The sequence below is a fragment of the Choloepus didactylus genome, chromosome 19 (genome assembly GCF_015220235.1).
Source record: "Choloepus didactylus isolate mChoDid1 chromosome 19, mChoDid1.pri, whole genome shotgun sequence".
In the NCBI taxonomy this organism is placed as follows: Eukaryota; Metazoa; Chordata; class Mammalia; order Pilosa; family Megalonychidae; genus Choloepus; species Choloepus didactylus.
In genome coordinates, this window is record NC_051325.1 from 60,978,891 (window position 1) to 61,005,400 (window position 26,510).

Here is a 26,510-nt window from a genome sequence, read left to right on the forward strand (position 1 = left end):
CCAGCTAAGGGTCCCTGGACAGTGACCTCCTCCACATGGCAGGAGGCCCTGAGAAATTCTTGAGGGCCTGGGTCCCAGGAAAGGCAGATTCTGTTGGTGAGAACAGAGAGAAAATGGGACTCAGACGTCAGCCCGCTGAAAGGCCAGCGAGAGGCAGCATCTGGATTGTCACTGTCCCCCCCAGCTCTTGGTGAAAACTGCCAGGTCAGGAGGGACCAGGGTCAGTGGAGAAGGTGAGCCTTACTTGGTGATGTGCGAGAAGTCAACTGTTTATGTTTGTGTGTGTGTGTGTGTTTGAAGCCAAAACTGAAGACATTTTGCAGTGCACAGTGAGGTGTCGTGGCGGCCTCTCCCCGCGGCCTCTCGTTTTAGCATTTCCTGTTAAGGGAGAAAGAAACGCACAGCTCACGGGATGCGAAAGGAATGAGGGGCTTGGGGAACAAAACCTGGCCCATGAAGCCTGGCTCATCAGCCAGTTGTTGTTGTTGTTTAGGAATGTTCCAGCACAAAAGCTGTTCACATCGAAACTCCCCCTCGGCCCCATGGAATGCGAACTGCTCCTCACTCTGGCCGGGGCTTCCACCCAGATGAGAACTGGGGTGTTCCAGCCAAGGCCCCAGTTGTTTCCAAACAGCTGAGGCATCCGGCCGGCTGATAGATCCTCTCTCTTTTCACCCAGATGTTTGGGTGTCTTGGAGACGAGGCCTTGTTTAGGCTGACGTCAGCTCCTGCAGCCTCAGAGCTGCACACTAGTCCTTGGATACGAATATCTAAACTTATACCACATTCAGCCAGTGCTCTCTGCCAACACCAATGCTCCGTGCTGTGCTTGCAGGTGCTAGGCGGGCTGGGGGATCCCTGGCCTGGACACAGGGGATGTGAGGTCCTAGGGATCCTCAACATGTCCCAGTGCCTGCCCTAAAGGGCCCGTGACAGTTGCTGTTTGTTAAACACAGCGTGTGTCTAGAAACCGCCCGTTGGATTGAGCGCTCACTGGCTCTTTTGGCAGAAGGGACCTTCCATTGTTCTCCAGTTCAGGCATTTGGCAAGAGAATTGCAGGGCTTTGACACATTCAATAAGATAAAGGACATTTGATTCCTCACGATGGAGACTCCTCCCAGAACCAGAGAGTTGGGGTGCGAGAAGCAACCTTTGGACAGCTCCTGGATCTTAACTCTTCACCGGGCTGTGGGGGCTGGTGCTCCGCTGCCTCTTCCTTTCGGGGGGTGCCAAGAACCATCTCATCTCATGGAGATATTTGGGTTCTGAGGAGAGAACGGGTGGAGGCTAGTGGTCTCCGTGGAGTGCCTTTGGTTCCGAGAACTGCCTGGAGATGTGGGGTGCCCCGGGGAGCAACCCCAGCTTTGGGGGACCTACACCACTTGCCGGGCTGTTCTGGGGAGTCTCCACCAGGGGGCCATCTTGAGCTTCGGTTGGGGCACTTGGGCGCCTCGGCTCCCAGCCCAGGCCCCTGGGGCTCCCGCTCTCTGGCCCTCCAGTCCACCCGGGCCGGCTCTCCCTCCACGTGGGGGACGCACATTTCCACTAACATGGAGAACAATCTTTTCCAAGGCAAAAGAGCAAGGGTATGGGGTCACCTATCCTTCCCTGCGCAAGTTCAAGGCACATAACAAAAACCCAAATTGGAACCACAGGAAAGGGCATCTGGGGAGCTAAATAAACAATGAAACAAAACATCTCGGCTCCACAGCCCTTTCCCCAAAGACGCATAGAGGGGAGCCTTTGGGTCGGCCACGACAGGAAGCACCGAGATTTTTAATGCAAGAAAATTATTGCAATTTAACAAATCAATTTTTCTTACATTGTGTTGAGATTAGGTCCGTGGTCTCTTTCATACATTCAAAATAAGGAATTTCCCTGGAGAGCAATTCTGTGGGAAAACCTACATCATGTTTCAAAAAACCCATTTTGTTAGGAGTTACCAAATTTTATTTTAAGAGAAATGGTAATATTTAATTATGGTCTTGTTTTACCGTCTAGAGAATTAATGTGCTGTCAGAGTTTCAGGGGAAAGGGCGGCTGTAAGTCCAAACCCTATTTTTAAATTACCATACAAATAGAATCCCAAAGACGCAAATATTGGCTTAAGTGTTGCAGACAAGGTACAGGAAAATGTGTTGTCTTCCTAAATGTTAAATAAACAGGCTTGTAATTCTTGTCTTCCCTGGCGGCCCCGGCCCGGCCCCGTTCTCACTCTCTGGATGAGTGAGCTCAGCGCACAAAAGGGACAGCGGCGGTGTTAATTGAATACCACAATGGATTAGTCATGAGGCATCACTGTTGCAAACAGAATAATAAGCCGCACATTTCTAGAAAGCTCTTAGCGTTTGCCAAGCCCACATTTATGTATTCGCTCAATCCTCATAACCAAACTTTGGGATAGGTCCTGCACTTGCACCATTTTATGGACGATGAAACAGAGGCTCTCAGTCGAGAGACAGAACTTAACCTGTCTTGATCCAGACACACAACCTGTACTTGACAGAACTCAAAACCGGGTCTGCCACCTGTGGACTCCAGGCTCTTTCCTCCTGTGCCAACAGCCCCTGGTCTTTGCTCAATGTTTATTGAGCAACTACTGTGTGCCTGACGGCAGTGGTGCAGAGTCCTCTACCAGGGCCCGGGCAGGATGTTTGGAGCCAGAGCCTTGGCGAACGGGAGGCATCCTGCCCAAGGCTGCTGCGGTTTGCCAGAGGGAGCTAAGAGAGGAGAGGCGGCCCTGCCCACGCGCTCTCAAGAGTCTCACAGGACTCTTGACAGATGGGTGAGAGCCGTAATGGGCACTCTGAGCAGGGAGGTGTGAAACAGCAGGGAGGGACTGAGAGACGTAATTAGTCCCCAGGGTGAGTACCGGGCTGTCAGGGGAGAGATGGAGAGGTGACGAGCGGCAGGAGCCGCCAGGGAGGCATTTTAGCCACTCGGGGAGTCTGGAGTGTTTGTCAGGATGAGGGGGGCATGCAGAGGTGGGGTGGAGGTGGCACAGGACAGGTGTGCGTTTTATAAGGCAGCATTTTCCAGAAAAGGACGCTGTGTCTGCAGGGAGTGGCTCTGCCCGGGATGTTAGATGGTACCCGATGGACATTTTATATTTGAATGGTTGTGTGTCTATTTTAACTCAATCCAACGGCTGGCACACCAAACCTGGGATGTTGTTAGGATGCAGGCATAGCAATTAGTGACAAATTACTTTTAAATAAATCAGGTGAAGACAGGTTAGTTGATCTAGCGAGGAATGCTGAGCTGGGTATAGGGCAGTGGTGCTCCCAGGTGGTCATCCAGCGACAGGTGATGGGACCAAGGTGCTGGTGCTAAGGATGACACGGTGGGGTGGGGCGGGGAGGAGGAGAGACGGGCGGGAGGACGGGCTGGAGCTGGCGAGGCGGGCAGTGGGGGTGGCGAGGGGCAGCTGCTGGAGAAGGAAAGCCAGCTCGTCGCTGCTGAGTCATGGGGTGAAGGGAGAGAGGAGGGGCCGTGTGAGGGTCTCATCCTGGGAAACCGGAGGCCGGGGTGCCCTTTGCTGAGTCAGAGGGCCGGCAAGGGGTTCCGGTTTAGCTGGGTGGCGTTTGAGGAGCTGGCCTGTGAGCGGTGGACTTCGGGGGGTGCAGTTCAGGAGGGTGCGGGGTTGGGGCCAAACTCTGGCCTTAAGGCTCGTTCAGGGTGAGCATGGAGGGTGAAGCAGCCAGCTGAGCCCCCCCCAGAAAGCAGCCAGCACTGAGGGGCGAGGGGAGCAACGAGGAGGAACCTGCAAAGAGGAGCAGAAGCACTGGGGCAAGTCATCTGACAAGGAGGGGTACAGACAAAATGCAGGCTGCCCAGTTAAATCTGGTTTTCAGTTACACAATGGATACTTAGCATCAGTGTGCCCCCAGGATTGCACCGGTAAGTATGGGAGTTTGGCTGTGGACAGAGTAGAGAGAGAAAACTGGAGGGATACTTGAGGTAGAGATATTTTTATTAGCTTAATCATTATTTTACGTAAGTCCTTTGATGCCATACACAGTGCAAAAAATAAGTCAGAAAAAAGCAAACGGATGAAGGTGACGTGAAAGCTCACCAGCATCACCCAGAGGGAGGTATGCGTCACCTGGTGGATAGCACCGTACACTCTAGAGCCTGGGACACCGAGAGGGGCTGGGTGTGGGGGCCCCGGTCCCTCTCTGGCCCAGTGCCTAGCCCGTGGCAGGCACACGATACATTTTTGTTGAAAGAATGAATAAATCTTTCTAGATTTTTCCCCCCTTTACACCCACATACCTGCATTTATTCAATTTTTTTTTTTTTTTTACAAAACTGGGATTATCTTATACCTATTACTTGAAATTATCTTTCTAACTTAATAAAGGATTTTGGAAATCTTTGCAGAAGGTTTGTTTTGTGAGACCGGAGGGATTAATGTATATTTACAGTCTGCAGAGAGGACACAGACTTGATGAAGCGGCAGAAGCAGGAGATATAATAAGCAGGGGGAGCAGGTGCCCTCTTAGACAAGAGTCCAATAAAAACATGCCAAATTCTTCAAACAAAGTCAATACGTGGCTTGCAGTGGAATTTTCAAAATGTATTTAAAGAAAAAGGTATTAAATGAAAAGTGGAATTCTCTTTCTACCCTGAAGCTGAGATTTCTCCCTCCAAAGGGAATCAGTTAATGGTTCCTGTGTATCCTCCCAGAAAATGGTTTCATGCAGATTCCTGCATATAAATGCATATGCTTTTTATGTGGCCATTTAAAATTTTATACAAATGCAATCTTTCCGTACACATTGCTCTGCATTTTGCTTTTAACACTTAAGTATCAGGACTATCCATCTTAGGTGTAGCTCTTTGTGGAAAAGGCAAAATAATATTCTGTTATAGGGATGGATTTTATTAGTTCATCAGTCCCTTGCCAGTGATCCGGTTGTTGATTTAGGTTGATTTTTTTTTTTTTTTTTTTTAACTTTTACTGCAAACAACAATACATTCAACATCCTTTCAAATGTTTACTGGGGTAAACTTTGTGGGTCCAATGGAGAAATTCCTAGCAGAGAAATGTTTTGTGCATTTAACATGTTGATAGATTTGATGCAATTGTCCTCCAAAAATGCAGTTTCCTTTCACTCTCCACCAACGTGTCCTTATACCTTTGACCACAATAGGTATTAGTAAACTTTTCACTTTCTGCAAGTCTAATATGTGAATAATGGAAGAGAAATGACAAATTAATGAAAGTCTGTCATCACACATTTCATGCCTAGAATTAAAAATCAATACACAGTTGCTCAGCCAGCTTGCATTCACACTTCTGTTCATTTCCACTGCCCTTTGTCTGGTTCAGGCCACCATTATTTCTCACCTGTAAGATAGAAAGTGCCCCTTCTGGCTCCCCTGCAAGCCCTCTGCCCCCTTTCACCCCTTCATGGAGCAGCAAGTGTGATCTTCAAAAAAGGTAAAGCAGCCTTCTGCTTCTGAGAAATTGCTGCCTAAAGAATCTGAGGGGCACCCCCCATGAACAATTATAATTTATTTGATATAAATTATAATTTTGAAGGAAGCAAGGGATGCCTCTGAGTTCCCCGACTCCCAGAGTGAGCTAAATTGGGAGCAAATGTCAGTATCTGCATTGTCTGTGGCAAGAGGAGTAGAGGGATCCCAGGTTGCCCCATAGCTCCCAGAGGAAGTGATTATGAGTGTCTCCTGAGGAAAGCATTATAATTATAGGCTCAAGATTTTCCACAGATCAAGTTCAAATAAATATGAGTTCCCAATTTAAGATCACCAAACATACAAGTCTCCAATCCATTATGGAGTAAGAGTTAGAAGAAACAAAATTTGTAGATCCCAAGGACTTCAGAGAGCAGAATTATCTATCACAGAATACAGAAAACCAAGGATGAATTGCTTAATGAGATAAAAGAAGGAATTTTTAAAAATGAGCAATCAATCAGCCTATAAAAATGACCAAGCAAATTTGAAAAAGAATCAAGTGGAATGCTAAGAAATTAAAAATATAATTGTTGAAATAAAAACTTAGTGGCCAGACCAGGGAGCAGATTGGACACAGTTGAAAAGAGAATTAGTGAACTGGAAAATAGATGTAAAGAAATTACCCCAAATTCAGGAAAGAATGAGAAAGAATACAAAAAATAGAAATGGATTTGCTTGCCAATTAATAACCAGAGATTATAAAATTGGATTTTCAAAAACCCAGCTATATGATATTTATAACAGGCTGACTTGAAGCATAAAGACTCAAAAAAAGTTGACTGTGAAAGGATTGAAAAAGGCATACTTAACAAATACTAAATAAAAGGAAACTGGATGACTACATTAATATCAGTTAAAATAGGATATATGATAAAAAAGCATTATCAGAGATCAAGATGGTCACTTCATAAAAAGTCCCACCTGCCTAGGAGATATGATCAGAAAACAGTGTCAAAATATGCAAAGCAAAAATTGCTATAGATATATGGAGATGCTGACAAATCCACCACCATAATGAGAGATTTCACTACACCACTCTCAATTATTTAAAGGTTAAGCAGACAAAAGATTAGTAATTGATGCAAATATTTAAAAACAAAATTAACAAGCTTAATTCACTTGAAATAGGTGTCTATGTGAGCACATGTGCATGTAAATATATATACCAATTATATATTTATTGATTGCTATTTATTAATTAATTACTGTGTCCAACAATTAGAGAATGCACATTCTTTTCAAGCATGCATGTAATGTTTACAAAACTGACCCCATCCTAGGCCCTAAAATAAGTCTCAACAAATTCAAAGAATTGGTGTCATACAGGCCATATTTTATGTTGACAATGCAGCTAAATTAAAACTCAGTAATAAAAATACTTTCAAAATTAGATGTTTGGAAATTAAAAACACACACTTCTAAAGCACTTATGCATCAACAAAGAAGTCCAAATAAAAATTAAAATACAGAACTTAAAACTAAGTAAGAATGAAAATAATATATCCTAACTTCTGGAGTGAGGAGAAAGCAATACTTTGAGGTAAACTTAAGACTTACAAGTTTGTATTTAAAAGAAGAAACTCAGAAAATTCAGGATAATCATTCAACCTTAAAGTTAGAAAAAAATATAGAGTAAACCTAAATAAAGTAGAAGGAAAGAGATAATTAAGAAAAACAAGCAGAATCAACAAATAAAAAACAAAGCTACAAAAGAGAGAAGGTACAAGGCTGAAGTCAGTTCTCTGAAACCTCTAATGAAAGATAGACCTCTGGTAAGATCAAAATAAGAAAGAAAGAAGGAAAAGAAAATAAAAGGAGAGGAAGGGGGACGAGAGATGGAGAGAGGGATATTAATGATATGGGAAAAGAAAAAGGGGACATAACTACAGATCAGCAGATATCTTCTTTAAAAAAGGAATGTCTAGGATATATATCTTGGATATGTTGGATCTGTATCTTGATATTTTTCTTGGAGATATATGGAAACCTGAATAGTTCTATAATTTTTAAAGAAATTGAGCAGTAATTTAAAATCCCCCCCCCACAAAAAAAAAATGCCCTGAACCAGGCCAGGATGATTTTACAGATGTGTTCTACCAAACTTTCAAGAACAGAGCATTCTGATTCTAAACATACTCTTCCCGAGAAGTGAAAAAGAGAGAGTGATCCCACCCCTTCGTGAGTCGTGTGTTACCAGGTGCAGATGCAGTTTTCGTAGAGTGTGAGATTCATTCAGTTTGGTGGGTATGGGAGCTCTTTAAGAAAAAGAATGCAAAATTATGAATACAAAATTGGCATAAAAATGAATATTTATTTAGAATTAGAAAAAAAATCACAGCAAATTACAAATTTTATAAAGCTGACAAATACCACAGACATGAAATCCAGAAAAGATAGCATACTATTTTTATTAATCAGCTGCTTGAAACGTCTATAATAGCTTTTTCCTACCCTTCTTTTTTTATTTGGTTGTATAGTCTTTGATTGTCTCTTTACGTGACAGAGTTTACATTTTCATTTTCTATAGCAAGAGTAGAAATTCAGTCTTCTGCCTTTGTTGATTGAAAATATCTTTAGTTGTTCATAATTTGGAAAAATTTCTTTCAGTGCTATGACTCATTACTATAAGATAGAGATTGGGGATTCTTAATTAGATTTTGGAAAACTGTCATGTTTCTTTCACATGTGTGCTGTGAGATGTGGAGGCTCTGTAGGTTTCACACCCCGTCTCCCCTCCAGAACCCTCACCGTCCTGGTGGTGGGTGCTGGAGAGCAGTTTCACATGCATCCTTGTGTGGTGACGTTGGGTGACGGGCTAGTAATAGCTGAACTCTGCAAGGACGTGGCTGAAAAACACACCCGTGTCTCGCTGGCTAAAAGGATTTCTAACTCAGCTTCTCCTGAAGCTGGATCCCCCAAATGCCTGTGGTTGTTCTGACATGTTACAGCGTGTGATTCACTGATTAACGTTAAGCTTTCTTACATTTTCAATATTTACAAAAATTTATGACTATGGGAACACATTGCTAGCCGCCCCCTCCCCCCCACCCCTCTGCCCCCTCGTTTTTGGAAAGGACCCTTGCAAAAGAGACTCTGAAACTCTTTGAGGACAGTGTGAAGACATTAAGGGAAGGAAAACCAAAGACAATATGAGAAAGGAAAATTATAGGCATGGTTGCAAAAGAACTCCATAAAATATTAGCAAATGGAATACAGCAGTGAATAAAAAAGATAATGCATCATGTCTATGTTGGGTATATCCCAGTAGAGCAAGAATGTTTAACATGAGAAAAAAATCTATGAATGTCATTTGCCACATGAACTGATTAAAAGAGAAAAACCATAATATATGATCTACTCAAAATAGACGCAAAAAAAGTGTCTGTTAAAATTCTACACCCATTCACAATAAAAAAGAACACCCTTATCAATAGAGAAATCATCTAGAATGTTCTTATGGTGATTAAGCACATCACCAAAAGTCCCTACATTAAAGGATAATCTTAAATACTGAACTCTTAGGATCAGGAATAAGACAAGGCACCCCCCCCCCCCCCACAATGGATGCCAACTTCTTCCAATATTTCACTGAAGGTCCCAGCAGTAAGACAAGAAAAAGAAAAAAAATGGTACAAGGATTAGAAAGGAAATAAAATTGCCATGATCTGTAGGTGGTATGACTGTTTATATAGAAAAGTCAAAAGAATCTGCAGACAAATTATTAGAAATAATGAGTGTTCAGCAAGATGGCTGGTTATAAAAGAAACCAACGTACAAAAATCAATGACGTATACTGGCAGCAAATGGGGAGAGACAGATGCCATTTACAATAGTACTGAAAAATATAAGGCACCTTGGAATAAATCTCATAAAAGATATTTTAGACATATTTGGAGAAAATTATTAAACTTTATTAAAAGACACGAAAGAAGATATAAATAAATGAGGTGAGATATATGTATGGATAAGAAATAACAAAAGATATCTAGTTTCTCCAAACTGATCAGGAGAGACAATGGATTCCAGTCAAAATCCCAACAGGTTATTAGTGTATTTGGGCTCTTGACAGGATGGCTGTAAAATTTATATGAAAGAGCAAAGTGGTCAGGGATAGCCAGACACTCTTGAATAAGAATAAGATACGGGAACGTGTGGTACCAGAGACCAAGATTTATTGAAAGCTAGAGTAATTGTAGCATTGTGTTTTCTGTGAAAAGAGAAACAAATTCACCCAAAGAGTAGAACAGAGAGCTCAGATACCAGGTCATGAAATCTATAAGCTTTATATTATGAATGTTGTGCTGATTAGAGGTGAAAAGATGTCTCTTCAATAAACAAGGCCAGGACAATTGGTTATCCACAAGAAAAAGGAAAAGAAATTTTTACGCCGTATCCCCAAATCAATTTTCAGTGGATTAAAGACTTAAAAAAAAGGCAAGTGATCTTTATGACCTCAAGATGGCAAAGGGTTTCTTAAACAAAATGTAAAAAGTGTTAACACCAAAAGATAAGCTGAAAAAATATGACTACATTGAATTAAGAACTTCCGTTACTCAAAAGAGAATGAAAAGAAAAGCCACAAACTAGAAGATATCTGCAGTGCACGTATCTGGCAAGCTATTCATATACAGAATATGTAAAGAAGTCCTACAAATCTTAAGGAACAGACAAACAGTACAATAGAAAATAGGCACAAGACATGAATCAACATTTCACAGAAGAGGAGATCAGATGGTAGGTAAAGATACATTAATAATCAGAGCCACACAAATTAAGACACGATGCGGTTAACGTTTTACATTCATTTGATTGGCAAAAGATATGAATTCTGAAAATAGCAAGTATAGGCCCTCAACGGGCACCTTGGCGCTGAGCATGTAAACTAGGTAACTACTTTGTAGAACGACTTTTGTAAATCAACTTTATAAAAGTTTACGATGGGAAAGCAGTGGCTTATGAACATTTTTATTGTGACTCACGGTCAGAAATACATTTTACGTCACCACCCTGCAAGCATGAACACGTGCAGACAGACGTGCACGCGCTGGGAACGGAAGTTTTAGGAAACAACACTGACCCGCCCTACAGGACGCCTGTTGCAGTATTCTCTCCTCTTTCATTTAAGAAAACCTGCTGGTCAGGCCCTGCTGACATGATTTTATGACCCAGATTTTGAAAACCATAGCCATAGAAAGATCCTGCACATCAGTACATGAAGAAAAGTAGAAGAATATTTGGAACAGCTGTGCTTGTGACAGCAAAAAACTGGAAACCAATGAAATGTCCATGGCCAGAGGATGGAAAAATAGCCTGAAGATCTTTGCACATTGGAAGATCACACAGGCACAGGAGATGGACAGACTCCCGCCACAGCCAACAATGCGCATCTCAGACAGACAGTAATGAATGACAAAAGGAGGCGCAGAGGAATGCATCAGTATGGTATTTTATAAAGTTCAAGAATAAGCACAACCAGAAAAGACATCATTTAGGGACACATATACCTTGAAGAGAGCAAGGAAAGACAAACACAAAATATGGGGTGAGGAGGTCCCCATGGGAGCCAGGAAGTTCGGAAGGGAAGTGGGTGTGGATGGATAGAGTCCTGCCACGTTCTGCATCTTGGAGAAAGTGGGGGACCACAGGAGTCCACGTAATGTTGGGTTTCAAAACATACCTATGCTTTTTGATCAAGTCGCTCTCCTGTTTAAAGCCCTCCCCATTTCAAAGCTCTACAAAATCCAGTCTTGACATTCTCCCCAGCACCCTGCCCACAGCACACACTGACCTTTGTTATTTTTCTGATCGTGCCAAGCTTGCTCTTGCCCCAGGGCCTTGGCGCTTGCTGCTTCCTCTGCCAAAAACACCCTCTTTGAAACGTCTAGTCCACGCTCACCCTTCAGCTCTAAGGCCGCCTCTTCAGAGAGAACTTTCCAAGGACCCTTCAGTAGAGAACAATGGGGCTTCTGGTTGCCGCCTTCCTGATACTGATCATGGTTGGTGCAGGTCGATGGTCTCTTGTGTGGCACGATCCTCCTTAGGCCAGCTGGGAGCTCTGTCCCACTCCCCTTGTTATCCCAGAGCCTGGCACTGCACCTCCTAGAGTCGATTTGCACCCAGCCCTCGCCACCAGGACCGGCTGCAGAATACGCACGGCCCTGGTGCAAACTGAAAATGCAGACCCTCTTGTTCAAACAGCGTTAGGAATTTCAGGAGGGTCACAGCAGCGCATTAAACTGAGCCTGGGCCCTTCTGAGTGCACGGCTCCGTAAGTCCGCGAAGCTGGCCCTCTCGGGCTGTGGGGAACTGAAGCTTTATAAAGTCACAGCCAGCCGGGGGGTCATGCTGGCCCAGGCCTCACTGCTGAAGGCTCGTGACCCCCAGGGACGTGGCCGAGGCCCCCTCTGCACCCCCAGCCCCAGGCACCACCTGTCCTTCACCCTCCCTCTACCTGAGGCTCAGGAGGCTGCAGCCCAGGCTGGATCAGGCTGGAGTCTAGGCCCTGCCACCTTCAAGCCATGTGATTTGGGGTAGGAGGCTGGTACTTGCCCTTTCCAAGACTCGGGTTCCAACTCTGTAAGATGGGGTCACGGACGTCCCCACCTCAGAGGCTTGTTGGGAGGAAACAGGTAAGACGAGTGCTTAGGGTGGGCCTGACATGGAGGAAAAGCTCAGTGTGTGTTTACAGTTCCTGCTCACAACAGAGCGAGGAACACGTGCCCGTCCCCTTGGGTGGGACCCGGCACACCCCAATACCCTCAGCCGTGGACGGGGTCTTGGCACAGAGGGGGACCAGGGGCTCCAGCCCTGGTGGGAGGAGCAGAGCCCCCAGCTCTGAGGTCTTGGCTCGTGTTCATGCCCCCCGCACCCCCCAGGCACATCGTGGTGAAGGGGGACCCCTTGGAGATGAGACCCTTGAAGATGGTCTTAGTTAAGATGAGGCCAAACCGGAGCAGGGTGGACCCAGGTCCAAAGATGATGGTGTCCTAAAAGACAGAGGAAGTTTGGACACAGACAGACAGACAGACAGGGAGGGACGGCCACTTGACGGGGCAGATACCAAGCACCACGGCTTGCTGGTCACGGCCAGAACCCCACAGGCTTCGGGGGCAGCTCGGCCTTGCCGCCACTTCGATCTGGGGCTTCCGGCCTCCAAAACTGTGAGCCCGTGAATGCCTGCTGTCCGAAGGCCTCCCGCAGATGGCACTTTGTTGAGGGGGGGCCCTGGCAGCTAAGCCCCTGCACCTGCCTCTCCCCGCCTCAGCCTGGGGTCAATGCCCCCCCCCCCATCACTCATTGCTGGCGCCGGGAGTGGGAACAAATGACAGATGGTGGTGGCGAGTGGAGCCCAGCCCACTGTGCCAGGCTGAAGCAACGCTCGCTGTTTACGGCTATTTTTATGAGTGGGTGAGGCCAGGGGTGGCATTTCTATTCAGTCCTGTTTCCCCAAGGTTAATGAGTTCAGGTTGGTTTTCTACCTCCTGAAAAGAAATTTTAGTGTATGCAATTACTGCTCTTATTTAGCAGTAACCTCTGCCGAGCCCTGGTCAGGCGTGGGAGAGATGTAAGAGGAAGGGAATGCTTTTGCGGCCCAGAGGGGCTCTCGGTCCAGCTGGGAGCCGGAGCCCAGAGGCCTCATGCCCTGAGCGGTGGGTGAGGGGGTCCCTGGAGGGCACCTTCTAGGGCTGGGCGGTACCGGGGCAGCCTGTCTCTCACGCTCAGGTGCAGGGACGAAGGCGGTGAGCAGGGTGACCGTCCCTGCCCCTGAGGACATGGTGGGGGAGACAAACAGATAATCTCACGGATGAATCTAGAATGACAAATATTGACATGCCCAAAAGAGCAAAGAACAGGATTCTTAGAGAAAGAATAGCAAGGGGGGCCTGCCTGGGGTGGGGGGCTCTGGGAAGGGACACGTGAAGAATAAGGAGGGGGCAGTGGGGGCTGGGAGGACGGTGTGTGCAAAGGCCCTGCGGCGGGACTGAGCTTGGCTGAGAGGAAGAGCTGGAAAGAGGGTGGGGTGAGGGGGCTGGGGGGCCTGTTTCCTAAGACGTCCTCCTGGTAAGTGAAAAAAGGAAAAAGTAAATTGCCTAACCTAGGTAGAAAAGTTAGGATGGGAATCTGCACACTTGGATTAAAAAGTCTGTGCTCACAGAGCCCCGGTCACGGCTGCTACCGCCAGGGATGAATCTGCAGGGGCAGAAGGGCTCTGGCCCTGGCACCCGGGCGTGGCTGCGGGAACTACAAAGGCCTCTGGGTGGGGCCCGGGGGAGGTGGGAGAGGCACCGGGGCCGAGAGCCCTGGCGGCAAAGCCAGTGGGGGACAAAGTGATGGGGTGGAGGTGCGTGGGGACAGGGCACGGGCTGTGGGCACAGAGGGGAGGACAGACAGGGGTTGGGGAGAAGGAGGCCGGTGGAGGCAGGAGCGGGACTAAAGCCTCAGGCCCCACAGAGCTGCCTTGGGGAGTGGGTGAACCTTGGGGCTCTCCAGGGGGCCTCCAGCCCCCTGCATGGGAATGTCCGGGGTGGGGGTGGGCGTGCTAAGCCTACAGTTTGGGGGAGGGTGTCCGATAGGTGCATCCAGGGCACTGACGCCAGGCCCCCACCCGAGACCTTCTTTTGCCAAGGGAAATCTGGGAAATGAGGGCATCAGTAATTGTCACCACGGGAAAGGACGGGCGCCCGTTTGAAGCTGTGCTGTACCCACTCGGTGCCACCAGCCCCAGCTGGGCACGGACCGTTTGCAGAAAGGCTGGTGGAAACCGAGGAAGTGAATTTTTACATTTGTAACAAGCTTTTTATCTTAGCATAATTCTAAGCTGGTGGTAAAGTTGTGAACATAATACAGAGACCTCCCGTCTAGCTGCGCTCCTCCCGCGAGCGCGGGAAACACGTGTCCCAGCCAATGACCTGCATTGAGGCGCTGTTAGCTGATGCCCCGGCTGTCTTCAGACCTCCTTAGTTTCTACCTAACGTCCTCTTTCTGAGGGACTGGATTTTTAATGTCATTTAATTTGACTTCATTTAAAATTAAAAACTAATACATGTTTACATTTTAAAATTTAAGTTTAAGATTAAAAGTTAAATTTTAAAAACAAAGGCTGAATTCATAATTTTAAGTATGTTTGAAACTGGGGCAAGTGCATGTCTTTTTTCAACTGTACATTTTATTAAGTATAAATTACAGGTCACATATTTCTGATGAAAATTTTGCCTCTGAAATGGAAAGTTGGTGTAAGTGCAGAATGCACACCAGGGTTTGAAGAACTTAATATGGAAAGGGAATGTGAAGAATTGTGAGAATTTCTACATATTGATTACATGTGGAAGTAATAATATTTTGCATATGTTGGGTTAAATAAAACATAGCATTAAAATTAACTTCCCCTCTACTAGGAAGCTGTGTGGTTGCCATTGTATTTCCACTGGGCAGTGCAGATTTAAGGGCAAGGAAGGTGGAGAAAGAGCCGTGCAGCGGGGAGGAAACCCACAATGCCGGCTGTTTTGGAGAGCAGAGGCTGGGAGAGCCGGGTGGGCCAGGCCTGGGGTGGGCCTCAGTTTCCCCCAGTCCAGCCTGCAGGAACTGCCTCTCCCTGCAGGAAGGGAGGAGAGGGAGGGGGGAGGTCCGGATGGGCTTCAGAGGGTGGGGGGTTCCCTCAGAAGGGGATCTCTCTGCAGGGAGGGAAGCAGGGTGCAGGGAGTTCTGGGGAAACAGCTGGTGGAGCTGTCGGCTCTCGGGGGGCAGAAGTCCTGAAGGCAGTGCCAAGAGCACAGTGGACTCTCGTGAGGATTAAGCCAGCAATGTTGGAAGTGGCCACTGTGGGTGAGACGAGATGACGACAATCTCTGCAAAACTGCCGAGCATCCCTGGTGCAAGAGCGCGAAGGCGGCGGGAGTGGGGTGCAGGGGGGGCCGCCGTGGAAGGAGAGCCGAGCAGGTCCAGGCTGGAGGCCACAGGGAGTGGGAGCAGGGAAAGGCAGGCCGGGGGCAGCTGCAGGACTCGGGGGGCCAGGGGTGGCGAGGACGGTAAGAAGGCCGGCTGTCCTGATGGCTGACCCCTGGCTGGCACCCACTGACCCTGGGGGAGGTGCCCTAAACACCCCCATTTTACAGAGGAGGAAACTGAGGCTGCATGGGACTCACCCAAGGTCACGCCACCGTGGTAGTATGACCCCGTCAGGCCTCTATTAAAATTCTCTCTTTCTTAAAAAAAAACCCATTAAATAGAGGGGAAGCAGAATCTCCTTTATGTACTTCTCAAGCGGGTGGAGTCAATATGCGTTATTATCATGTACGTATTTCTCAGACACTTTTCTATGGATGATATGCATGTATGTTTGGGGAGGGGAGAGCGGGCTGTTTTCTAAATACAATTTAAATCCCTACTATGGTGAAAAAAAATGGCTAATGAAAATTGTTTCAAAATAGACTGAGGCATACTTTGTGCTAAATATGGTGTCCTTTGTCCCATTTGTGATGGAAAAGTCCCTTGTTTCATTAAAAACAAAACAAAACAAAACAAAACAAAACATTAAGAGGTCTTACAATACAAACCGCATTTTCCAACTCAATAGCTTACAAGGTCAGCCAAGCAAAGCAATGTAAACTAGCTTCAAAAATGTCTTGCTCAATAACGCAGTTTGTTCCGAGGGTTGGCTTTACAGGCAGAGGCTGCGCTGGAGCCTAGTGGCGGCAGTGGCTGAAATTTGAGCCTCCAAATGAACTTCAGTAATTGGGAACCTATTAGGTGCTGAAATGCAGTTTCAGATATTGCATTTCCTGATTAACAAGCATATAATTTCTTGAAGGAAAAAAAGGGGGGCAGGGAGCCTTGCATTCCACCCTGGGTTTTCCTAATTGGCCTGGGTGCACTGAGAAAGGCCGTGGGTGCTGGGCTCGGGAAAGCTGATCCGGTCTCGCTGCACCAGGAAGAGGAGGCCAGGGTGGCCGACGGAGGCCGTCGGGGGGTCTGTCTGCATGGGCCTCTGAGTTCTGTGTGGACCTGGAGACTGGGTGAATCCGTACCTCCCGCCCCTTGTCACCTTGGCCCAAAAGTCAGGGTCTCTGATCGCAGGGGCCAAGTCATGCTTCTAGAATGTGCCTCCTCCCCTGACATGCGAAAGCCCTTTGTCCTTGGGGGCTCCTGCCAGCCACCTCCTCGTGGATGTCACCTCCAGCCACTGGTCACTGCCCTTGGTTTCCGGGGCCCTGGCTACCTCGGCCTGCTTTCTGTCCCTCTCCTGGGGTTCTATCTCTGCCCTGTGTCCTGCTGGGCGGCCGGGCCACTCTCGGGCTAGCTCCACCACCTACTCTCTTAATTAGGACATAATCTTGGCTGCTATGACAAAAGGCCAGGGGCTGAAACAAGGTGGAAATTTATTTCTCTTCTGCAGAAACATGCAATGGCTCATCATGGCAGAGTTTCGCAGAGCCTGGGCTCCTTTGGTCCCTGACCTTCCCCTCCCGGCACGTGACATTTGTCTGCACGGTCCAGTGGGCCCCCCGCCCTGAGTCTGCATTCCCACAGGGAAAGAGGGGAAGCGGGTGGGCACGCCGTCTTCCCGTTTACATGTGCCTCTCTGCTCACGTTCCACTGACCACACCTGGCTGCAAGGGAGGCTGGGAAATTCCATGCTGACTCTGGGTAGGTTCTAGAACAGCGGGAGAGTCAGGAGAACAGTTGGCAGCGTCAACACACTTCAGCTCAGTGGTTTACCCCATGGCCGCACTTGCCATGGCGGGGTGCATTTTCTCCTATCCCAGCCCCTTTCTCCAATTCCTGTCTCCTATCCTGCCTCACAGCCACAACCTCTGCTCTTTGGTTGCATAAAAGTCACCACCTTCCTTGCCCCCAAGAGCCACTGAAACAAGTCCTCAGCCCTGCAGGGGAGTCCTGCAAGGGGACCCCTCGGCCAGCTGCTGTTTCCACTCGCCTTAGTGGCTCTTCCAAACCTTCGCCCTGGCTGCTCCTCCTGGTGGGTGACACCACCCCCACACCCGGCCCCTCCACCGGGACAGTGGGGACCACCCTCTCGGGTCCAAGATGTGAGACCACAGAGCACACGGGCGCCTCTCCTGATCCCTGCACCCCACTCTCTACGGCTCTGTTCCCAAGCTCCACCTCCCTTCTCCTTCTCCTGGGTTTTCATCCTCCTTGCTTCTGGCCCTTTCCATAAATGTTCGAACAACCTCAACTTCCTCTCACCCTCCCTGACCTCCCATCATGACCAGCCATCACTCAATTCCTTCATTTATTCTTTCAACACATATTGTTATCTGCCTGCTTCGGACTAGGCACGTTTATTGCACACCCAGGATTTGAAAAGAGCATTCTGGTTTTCAGGTAAAGCTGGAACATAGTGAAAATATAAATTCCAAGCTGGTCTACACGGAGAGGCTCACAATGACGTCTCCACCTCCTTCAACCCCGGTCCCTCTCCCCCAAAGCATCAACCATTATTAGATTCTTGAGCATCCTTCTGGGGGAAAACCCAAGGTATATTAAGTTTAAATAACCCTGCTTTTGTCACTTAACTCGGAGAGATGGATTCCCGCAATACAAAGTAATCTTTCTATCATGTTTTTTCTAGCTGTCTAGTATTCCAATATATGGATGTTTCAAAATGGGTTCCACCAGCCTCTACTGGGCACATTTAAGTGCCAGGGCTTTGCTAAGATCTACTAGGACCCCCTCTCCCGTCCCCTCCCTCGGCCACGGGAATCCGTGTATCCTGTCCGCTCTGGACTGAGAGTTCCCGATCCAATCTGTTTTCCCCTCACTAATATATCCCCAGCTCTAGCCCTGTGTCTGGTGCACAGTGAGTCCCAAGTAAATAGCTGAAGAATGCAACTTCATCAGGTACTTGATATATTATTTTGATTTATCTTTTAAGTGGCGTCTTGAGACAGAAAAGTGTGAGACCCCATTTTACAGATGAGGAAGCCAAGGCCCCGTTCTGTCTCACCCCCGCTCATGACTCACAGCCACCCACATCCTCATGACACCCCCATCCCGTCCTTTCTCCAGACCCACACTCCACCTGCCCCTGGACACCTGCTCTTGGAAGCCCTCGGACAATTCAAGCTCAATGGATTCGCAGCAGGAGCCGCCATCTCTCCTGGACTTCCCAGCTGCCACCTGCCCCTGCTCAGACTCAGTGTTGGTGTCACCGTCCATCACGGCGACTGCCCAATGGTCCCTCTGAAACCCTGTGCTCTGTCATCCTCCCCAGCATCACACGTGACGCGGCTGGGTCTTCAGGACGAGCCCCGGCTAAGAACCAGAACGTGACCCACCCACCTGCAGCCTCCGGGCACCCCCGCCCCTGGGTTTTTACCACCAGCCTGAGTTTAGGACAAATCGTTCTCTTGCAGTGCATAAAGCAAACCTTCCTGTTACATTGCTTGGCTTGTTTGTTTCTAAAGGGCCTCTTCAAAAAAAATTAATTTTACAAGTGTTTATGAATACATTATTCTTGCTTAAAAAATGAAAGCATTAGGGGTAAGGATTTAAGACTCTTAGACCGACATCTCTGACCGATCTCCAAATTCCACTCTTTAGTTTCGGAACTACTGTTACAGAACATTCTGTATTCATTTTTTCTCATCTATCTCTTTCTATCTCCATCTCTCCCTCCCCACAACTCTCGCTCTCCCTATCGCATTCTGTCAAAATCACAGAAAATATGCGGTACGGTTTGGATAGCTTTCCAAAAATGCAGTTTTCACGTGTTGTGCCCTGGAGAACTTCCGCGTTCCTCCTTTTCTCCCGACTGCTGTGAGTCATCGAAGGACTCTAGCCCCCTTCCACCGGGATAGAAAGGACTTCCTTTCAGCATGCATTGTCACGTGGCTGGCACTTTCTCGTCTTCCAGCACTCGGCGTCAATGTCGCCTCCTTGGAGGGGCCTCCCGGGTACCCCCCTCCCAGGTCACCACTGCACCCTCCCTTTCTTCATTTCCTGGTGCTGTCATCACCTGTCATTTTCTCATTTATTGACGCCCCCCTCGCACCCCCCCACTGGAATGCAGGCCCACGAGGGCCAGGCCAGGCCTGCTCCGTTCACGGCTGTGTCCCCGGCGTGTGGAACAGTGCCTGGCAAATAGTAGGCGCCCACTGAATGCCCACCGAAGAACTGAAATCCAAATGAAGAAACACTACCACCATCGAGTTGAGGTTTTATGAAGTTAAGTGAAAATGCTGTAAACATGTGCTCGCTCACTGGAGCTCCCTAAAGCAGAATTTGCAGTGGAGAGAGAAGGAAGTTTGCCTCTGTACTTATGCGGGACTGAAAAAAAGGAAAGAACTCTCTAACAAATCATCTGTATAAACAGGGGATCTGTTTCACCCACTTAATGAAGTCCAGCAGCTCTGGAAGCAGCAAGTGCTCTCGGCCGTGAATATGCAAATCCCCAGTGGTTCTTCCTCCGGTTGCAGGTCTTTGGGATTCTGGGGACCCGGGGCCTAAGATCCCTTCCCCGCCCCTGTCGGCCTAATAGTGAATGCACTGGGCAGGAACTCGGGCTTTTCTGAAAGTCAGGCTGTCCCTGATCACAATCTGAGGCAGAAAGGCTCGTGTCTCTGAATTGCCCAAATGGGCGTTTCTAGTCCCTGACCTCTTGGGGAGGGGCTTACTGGCAAACGCAAGCAGTCACTCGGTGACGGCGGTGTAAGCTTCTCTGAGATTTCAGGGGTTACTTTACATTGATCCCCTGCGAAAGGCAGACGAACACACAGAGGTATCATAGGACAGTAGGAAAAAACATCCTAATGTTGAAACGTTGAGTGTTTCAAAATCCTGGGCACTCTCACTCATCAGCAAGTTGGTTTTAATTTCAGAAACTGTGGGTTGCTGTCAAGGAAATCGGAACACATCAGAATTTGGTAGATGGGCCAAACAGTAGACTTGGGTTTCAAAATATCTAGAAAACACACCCAACCACCAAAAACTCATGTTAAAACAACTCTAACTGTAAATGTCAAAGAACAAGTAATTTTATTTTACTGTGGTCCCTGGTATTTCCAAGCTAATTACATCCGTGTTTTGTTCTTCATATTTATGCATACTTTTGGGAAAGAGCAGGGTTGGGTGTGAGCTATGGCTTTTTCCCCTTTCCTGAATAAATTAATATTGAGGACCAGGAAACCCAGCTCAGGCTTTTTAATGCACATCGAGCTCTGGGGGTAGCTAACAGTGGGAACATCGAGCTTGTGCACAGCTTAGCTGGTAGCTCAGAGGGGACAGTCTCAAAACGGACGTTGTAGGCATGTTGGCTGGGTTCTCTGGTTGCAAGCAACAGATGCCAAGTCTGACTTATGTAAGCAAAAAAGGGGTTCCTAGGAAGGGATGAATGCTCCCCGAACCAGGGGGTGCTCTGGGGGTCCAGAATGTATTTTCAACTTCTGGTCACTGCACCTAAGTCTTAGGATCAAGCAAAAGATTTGCCCAGCCCAAGACTCAGGCTCCAGATGATGGGAGACACCTGCTTGACAAGCCCTCCCAGGCTGGAGTAGACAAGGCAGATTTTGCAGCTAGCAGGAGAAGGGTAACAGCACCTTGGCAGGTGTTCCGGTTTGCTAAAGCTGCTGTTTTGCAAAACACCAGAAATGGATTGGCTTTTATAAAGGGGGTTTACTAGGTTACAAAATTATAGTCCTAAGGCCATAAAGTGTCCAAGAGCACCTTCACTAGAGAAAGGCCGTTGGCATCTGGAAAACCTCTGTTAGCTGGGAAGGCATGTGGCTGGCGTCTGCTTGCTCCCAGGTTGCGTTTCAAAATGGCTTTCTCCAAAATGTCAGTGTCAGCTTTCAACGGCCATCTTCAAAATGTTTCTCTAAGCTGCAGCACTAAGTTCCCTCTGTTTGTCAGCTCTTTTATAAGGCTCCAGTGATTTACTTAAGACCCATCCTGAATGGGTGGGGTAACACTTCCATGGAAATTATCCAATCAAAGGTCTTGCCCATAGTTGATTGAATCACATCTCCATGGAAACATTCAAAGGATTCCAACATAATCAACACTAATACATTTGCCGCCACAAGATTGCATCAAAGAACATGGCGTTTTGGGGGACATAATGCATCCAAACTGGCACAGCAGGCAAAACAAGCACTTAAGTCACTTCAGTTTTGCTGCAAGCAGAAGAGGACTTGAGATGGGGTGTGGGGTTCTTCAGGGCAAACCTCCCCTGCCAGCAGGACCAACAAGCAGTCCTCGAATCTCCCTGGAATTGGTGCAGGATCCCACTATCCCTGGTTCTCCTCTGGTGGGCAGGAGATCTCCTCTGGTGGGCAGACAGGTGCCCCTAGTCTGACTGTGCAGAGAGACTGCTAGCACCACAGGCCCCCTGGGAAGCAGCGAGATCTGGACTGACCTGGTTAAGCATCTCACATGCTCTGGATGGCTCCCAAGCAACCGGGAGCCCACCAGGCTGGGGTCTTCCCAGACCTCTGCCTCCTCAGATGAACCTCACCCCAGTGGCCTCCATTTCCTCATGTGTCCAATGGCTGTATCTGACTCACAAGGCTGTTGTGAAAAAAGAATATAATGCCTGTATGGGGCTTAACAAGAGTGGGCGCCCAGTGGATGCTGACTACTGCTGGGCTTGTCCATCCCTGGCTGCTGTCTTGGCTCAGCTGCCCTACGAGGACTCCAGCTCTGTGTTTCAAAGTCCAGGCCACTGCGCTGGGGATGGGGCACCCTTGGCCACCCCCTCTCCTCGCAGCAGGGAGGCTGCAGGATCCTGTCTAAATGTCTGGATGTTTGGGATCCTGCTATTTACCAAATCAACCCCCATGTCTGTCTGTCTGCCCGAGAGCCTCCCCATTGCCCAGGACCCCCAGTAACATTCAGGCTGATCCCACTTCTGACACCAGGACCCAGCCTGCAGCCAGGTCAGGTTTCTTGTGCACCAGCCTCCATTGCTGCTTTTCTTAACTGACCCTGGGCCAAGACTTTTTCTCTGACAAGCTCCCAGCCCCAGATGGAACTGAAACTACGGCAAATACAAGGAAAACATAAAGACAAAGAGAGAAGTCACCTATAATCCCCCTCCCAGGAATAGCCACTCTTATTTTACAGGCTTCCTTCTAGTCTTTTTGTACAAGGATGCCCATTCTCCAGATAGAAAAAAAAAATTGGGATCAAGGGTACATGGATTGTGCCTCTTGCTTTAACATTATGTCATAAATGTCTTCCCCTATCATTCAGTACTTTTTGGATATATAATTTTGTGGGTACATAATTCCCTCAAACTTTATTTAAGCCATCACCTGTTGATGGGCATTTAGGCTTTGGCCTCATTGCTCCTTTCCCTCCCCAGGTCCTGGAAATGGCTTGCGTCTGTCCCATCCACCTCCCAACTGCAGACGGATCACCTGGTTTCCCGTGTCCCCCGTTCCCAGAAGCACCTGTTACATCCCATCTACTAAGTGGGTCCTAGGCAAAAGCAACCAGAGCCCCGGAATTTGGTCTTCTGACCTCCTTCCCTTACTCTGCACCCCCTACATCCTCCTCTGATGCTGTCAACCACCCTTTGCCCCTCCCTCCCCAGCCATGCTCGGGATATCCCAGAATGCCTTGCAGTCACCCCTCAGGAGTGGCATAGCTTGGTCCAAAGACTTGTACATGCAGGTCAGTGTCCTGTTGCCTTAATAAGTGATATGAGTGACATTTACTGGGCACTTGCTCTATGCCTGGCACTGTGCTATGCTTCTCACATGGACTCAACTAATCCTCACAGCAACCCCCTGGGGTAGACACAATTTCACAGAGGAGAAACTGAGGCTTGGAGGCATCAGGTAGTTAGCAAACCAGCAGAGCAGCTGGAATTTGCACCAGGGCAGTTGAATGCCAGGGCCCAGGCCACTTTGCAGCCTACACTGATGGGTGAAAAGGGTCTTTCTCTCCCATAGCTCTCCAATTAACACTGAATTAGGGATTCTAAACACTGTTCTGTAGTACTGACAGTGCATGTCCTGGCAGGGGAGGTTGCAGAGGGCTCCTTAGAATCAGATACTTTTGAGCCTGGAAGCAAATCCAGACCAACTTCCCAGCCAGTAATGAGGAACTCACTATTTCTACAAGCACCCTTTCCTCACCTGCTTAAAACCCTTTCTGCCCTTGACATCAAGTCCAACCTTCCCCCAGGCCTCGTCCCATTGCTCTCTCCATGCCGTCCCATGGGCCTTTTCCCTGCCCCTTCTTTCCCATGAGAAGGGTGATTCATTTTGAATTTGGATGTCCGTGATGTGCCCAGTGGAGACAATAAAACTTTGCTCCTGCGCTGTCCCTGGAACTTTCCTGAAAGGGGGTTCTCTGCTCTGGGTGCTGGAGGCACTGGTCACCACCGTGGCTTCTGCCTGGTGGCGGGGGGTGTCTGGCAGCTGTGACTCAGAGACAGGGTTGGTGGGTAGGCAGAGGTGAGCCCCGAAGCCATCACTGATGCCCTGATCCCGCCACACACAAAGACAGTTACTACAAGAGCCCATATATTCTTTTTTGCTTGAGCCGGTCCAAGTGGCATTTTCTGTCACTTGCACCCAGAGGACTCCTGATTGTCAACTGCCCGCCCCAGCTCCTGCCCAGAGCCCACCCCCATGGCCCGGCCTCACAGGCTGCATGGCCATCCCTTCCGCTTGGACGGGGTGCAGTGCCTGCCCCCCACTGTGCTCTCCATGCTCTCTCTCATGGCAGAAGGCTCCCAGCTGCTGGCCTCTGTCGCCTGGACAGTGTGTTCAGTGTTCCTCCTCCAGGCCCCCACCTGAACCCTCAGATGGGAATTCTCTGGATGGGGCTGGGATTCCGTCCTGGAAGGGGCTGTCCCACGGATTCCTGCAGAGGGGCCTTGGTCGGCCTCACCGATGACTACCTTTTGTGGGGGCAACACCCATACCTTAGAGGGTGGCTGAAAGAGGAAGGAAAACGCCGTCCCCACTGCCAATCCCCTGCTGACAGCTCAGTATTGGAAACAGAAACTGAATGGGGGCAGCACAGGGGCCAAAGTGGAGGCACTGGGCTCAGACCTCCCAGGCCACATTCCAGCTTCCCACCCCCAGCTGGGTGCCGGGCACGATCCCAACCCCAGAACCTCAGTTTTCTTATCTGTAAAGTGGGGGCAGTGGCTGTACCCATTGCTAGGGTTGGGGGAGGACGACAGGGGCAGAGCACCCGAAGGACCCTGCCCAGCCTAGCACAGGGGGAAGGGCTCACCAAATAGGAACGATGGCGAATTTTGCAGCTGTTCTCACCATTGTTACAATAGACCTGACATTCTTGAAGGTGCACAGAATTTCGGAGTGTGAAGAAAACGCAGCACCTGCCCAGAGGAGAGGGACGTCAAGGCACCCAGGCTCGAGCAGCAAGGGCACCTGGCACGGTCAGGGCCCCACCTTTCTGGGCCCCACCCTTTGTGGCACGGGCGTCTCCCTAGGCCCCGGGGTTAAGTACAGGCCGTGTGCCACCCCAGTCAACCCTCCAAGCGTCTCCATTCCCAAGTCACTGACGGGAAGGCGGCCCAGCCAGGGTGGGACTCAGGGCCGTGGAATTCCTGAGAAGCTGCCTCCAGCTCTCTGCAGCACACGGAAAGGGTCAGAGGCTCCAAACCCAGCCAACGTCCAGGCCCACGGGTCCTGCTTTGACCAGCTGTCCCAGTGTCCTCGGAGCTGCTCCCCGTGCCAGGAGGCCTGGCGTTCTCTGGGACTTCAGCACCTTCAGCCTCGCCTGCTCTGTGACTCATTTACTGTGTTGGCTTCCTGCATCCGGGTCTTCTAGAAAACATCTGAAAGTCCAAGGGAGCTGGGAGTTGGCTTTGCACACAGGCTCTTAAAAGCCACCCTGGTTGAAGGAATGACCACTCCGTGGGAGCCCTGTGACCACAGCTCAGCACCCCCTGTGCCAACCTCAGATCTCAGCTCTTCCCCCAGAGCCCCCCAGCTCAGCTCAGGCATCCTCAGGTTCTCGCTGATGGCCATGACCTCCCTGCCTCTGCAGGGCTGGTGCAGTCCCAGCCTACTGGTCTTCACTTTCTAGACTTTGTTGGCCGAGAGCCACTGTTTCTTGGGAATTTTTATCAGGGGCTCATTCTGGCTTAAAGCTTTCATTAACATAGTTAGCTGCCAATGCATTGCACAGATATTTCTTCATGTATAGCTTCTAACTCACTGGCCATTCAGATTACTTGGAAATCAAGGAAGCCACCATATTTGCCTTGAGCTGGTTATTTTGAATTTAGAGATCACAGCCTTGACCTGAAGATAAGTGCAACAGCTGGCCCTATGTCCGCGGGTGGCGGGAGGAAGGCTCCGCCGATAATTTTCTTTATTTTAAATAACTAATGCGATTACCGATCCCTAGTCACGTCTGACTTTCAGATGCGTGTATTTACATTAATTTCCTTCTCAGTTTTTATTTTGGGTTTTGAAACAACCCAACAACCCAAGCCAACAGCTAGTTTATTGTAGAATGGCCTGTGATTTTGTTCTACTTAATCTGTCTGTAAATGATAACCTGCCATCACAAAGTACATGGCGAGAGATAAACGCAGGGCTGAAATTAGAAAAAAAAATGCAAGTGAGGAAAAACGGAAGCTGTGGTTTTTCTTTTTCCCCTTTGAGCATAAATTGTTGAGTAAGGAGATTTTTATAAGCCAGAAATTGCTGTGGAGTGAACCAAAGCTGGAAGCTGGGGAACTGGTAGAAGACGCATCTGGGATTTCAGGGTTGGGAGAAAAGGGGGTGACTGCTCGGCTCCTGCCCTCCATGAATAGGACGTTTTCATGCATGAACCAGATGGAGAACAAACGGGTAAGACCGACGTCCAAATTAGAAACTACCTATGCACAGAGCTGTTTGTCCAGGGGCCCCACTGAGCCTTTGATCTGCTGATTCACTGATTGCTCAGAGCAAAGGGAACAAAATCCATCCGACCCCGTGATTCTGACCAGGATCGGCCAGAAGAACCACCTGTTGAGTTGGATCCATCTATACTGGTGGTTTGCAACTGGGGGCAAGTTGGTACTCCCCCGGGG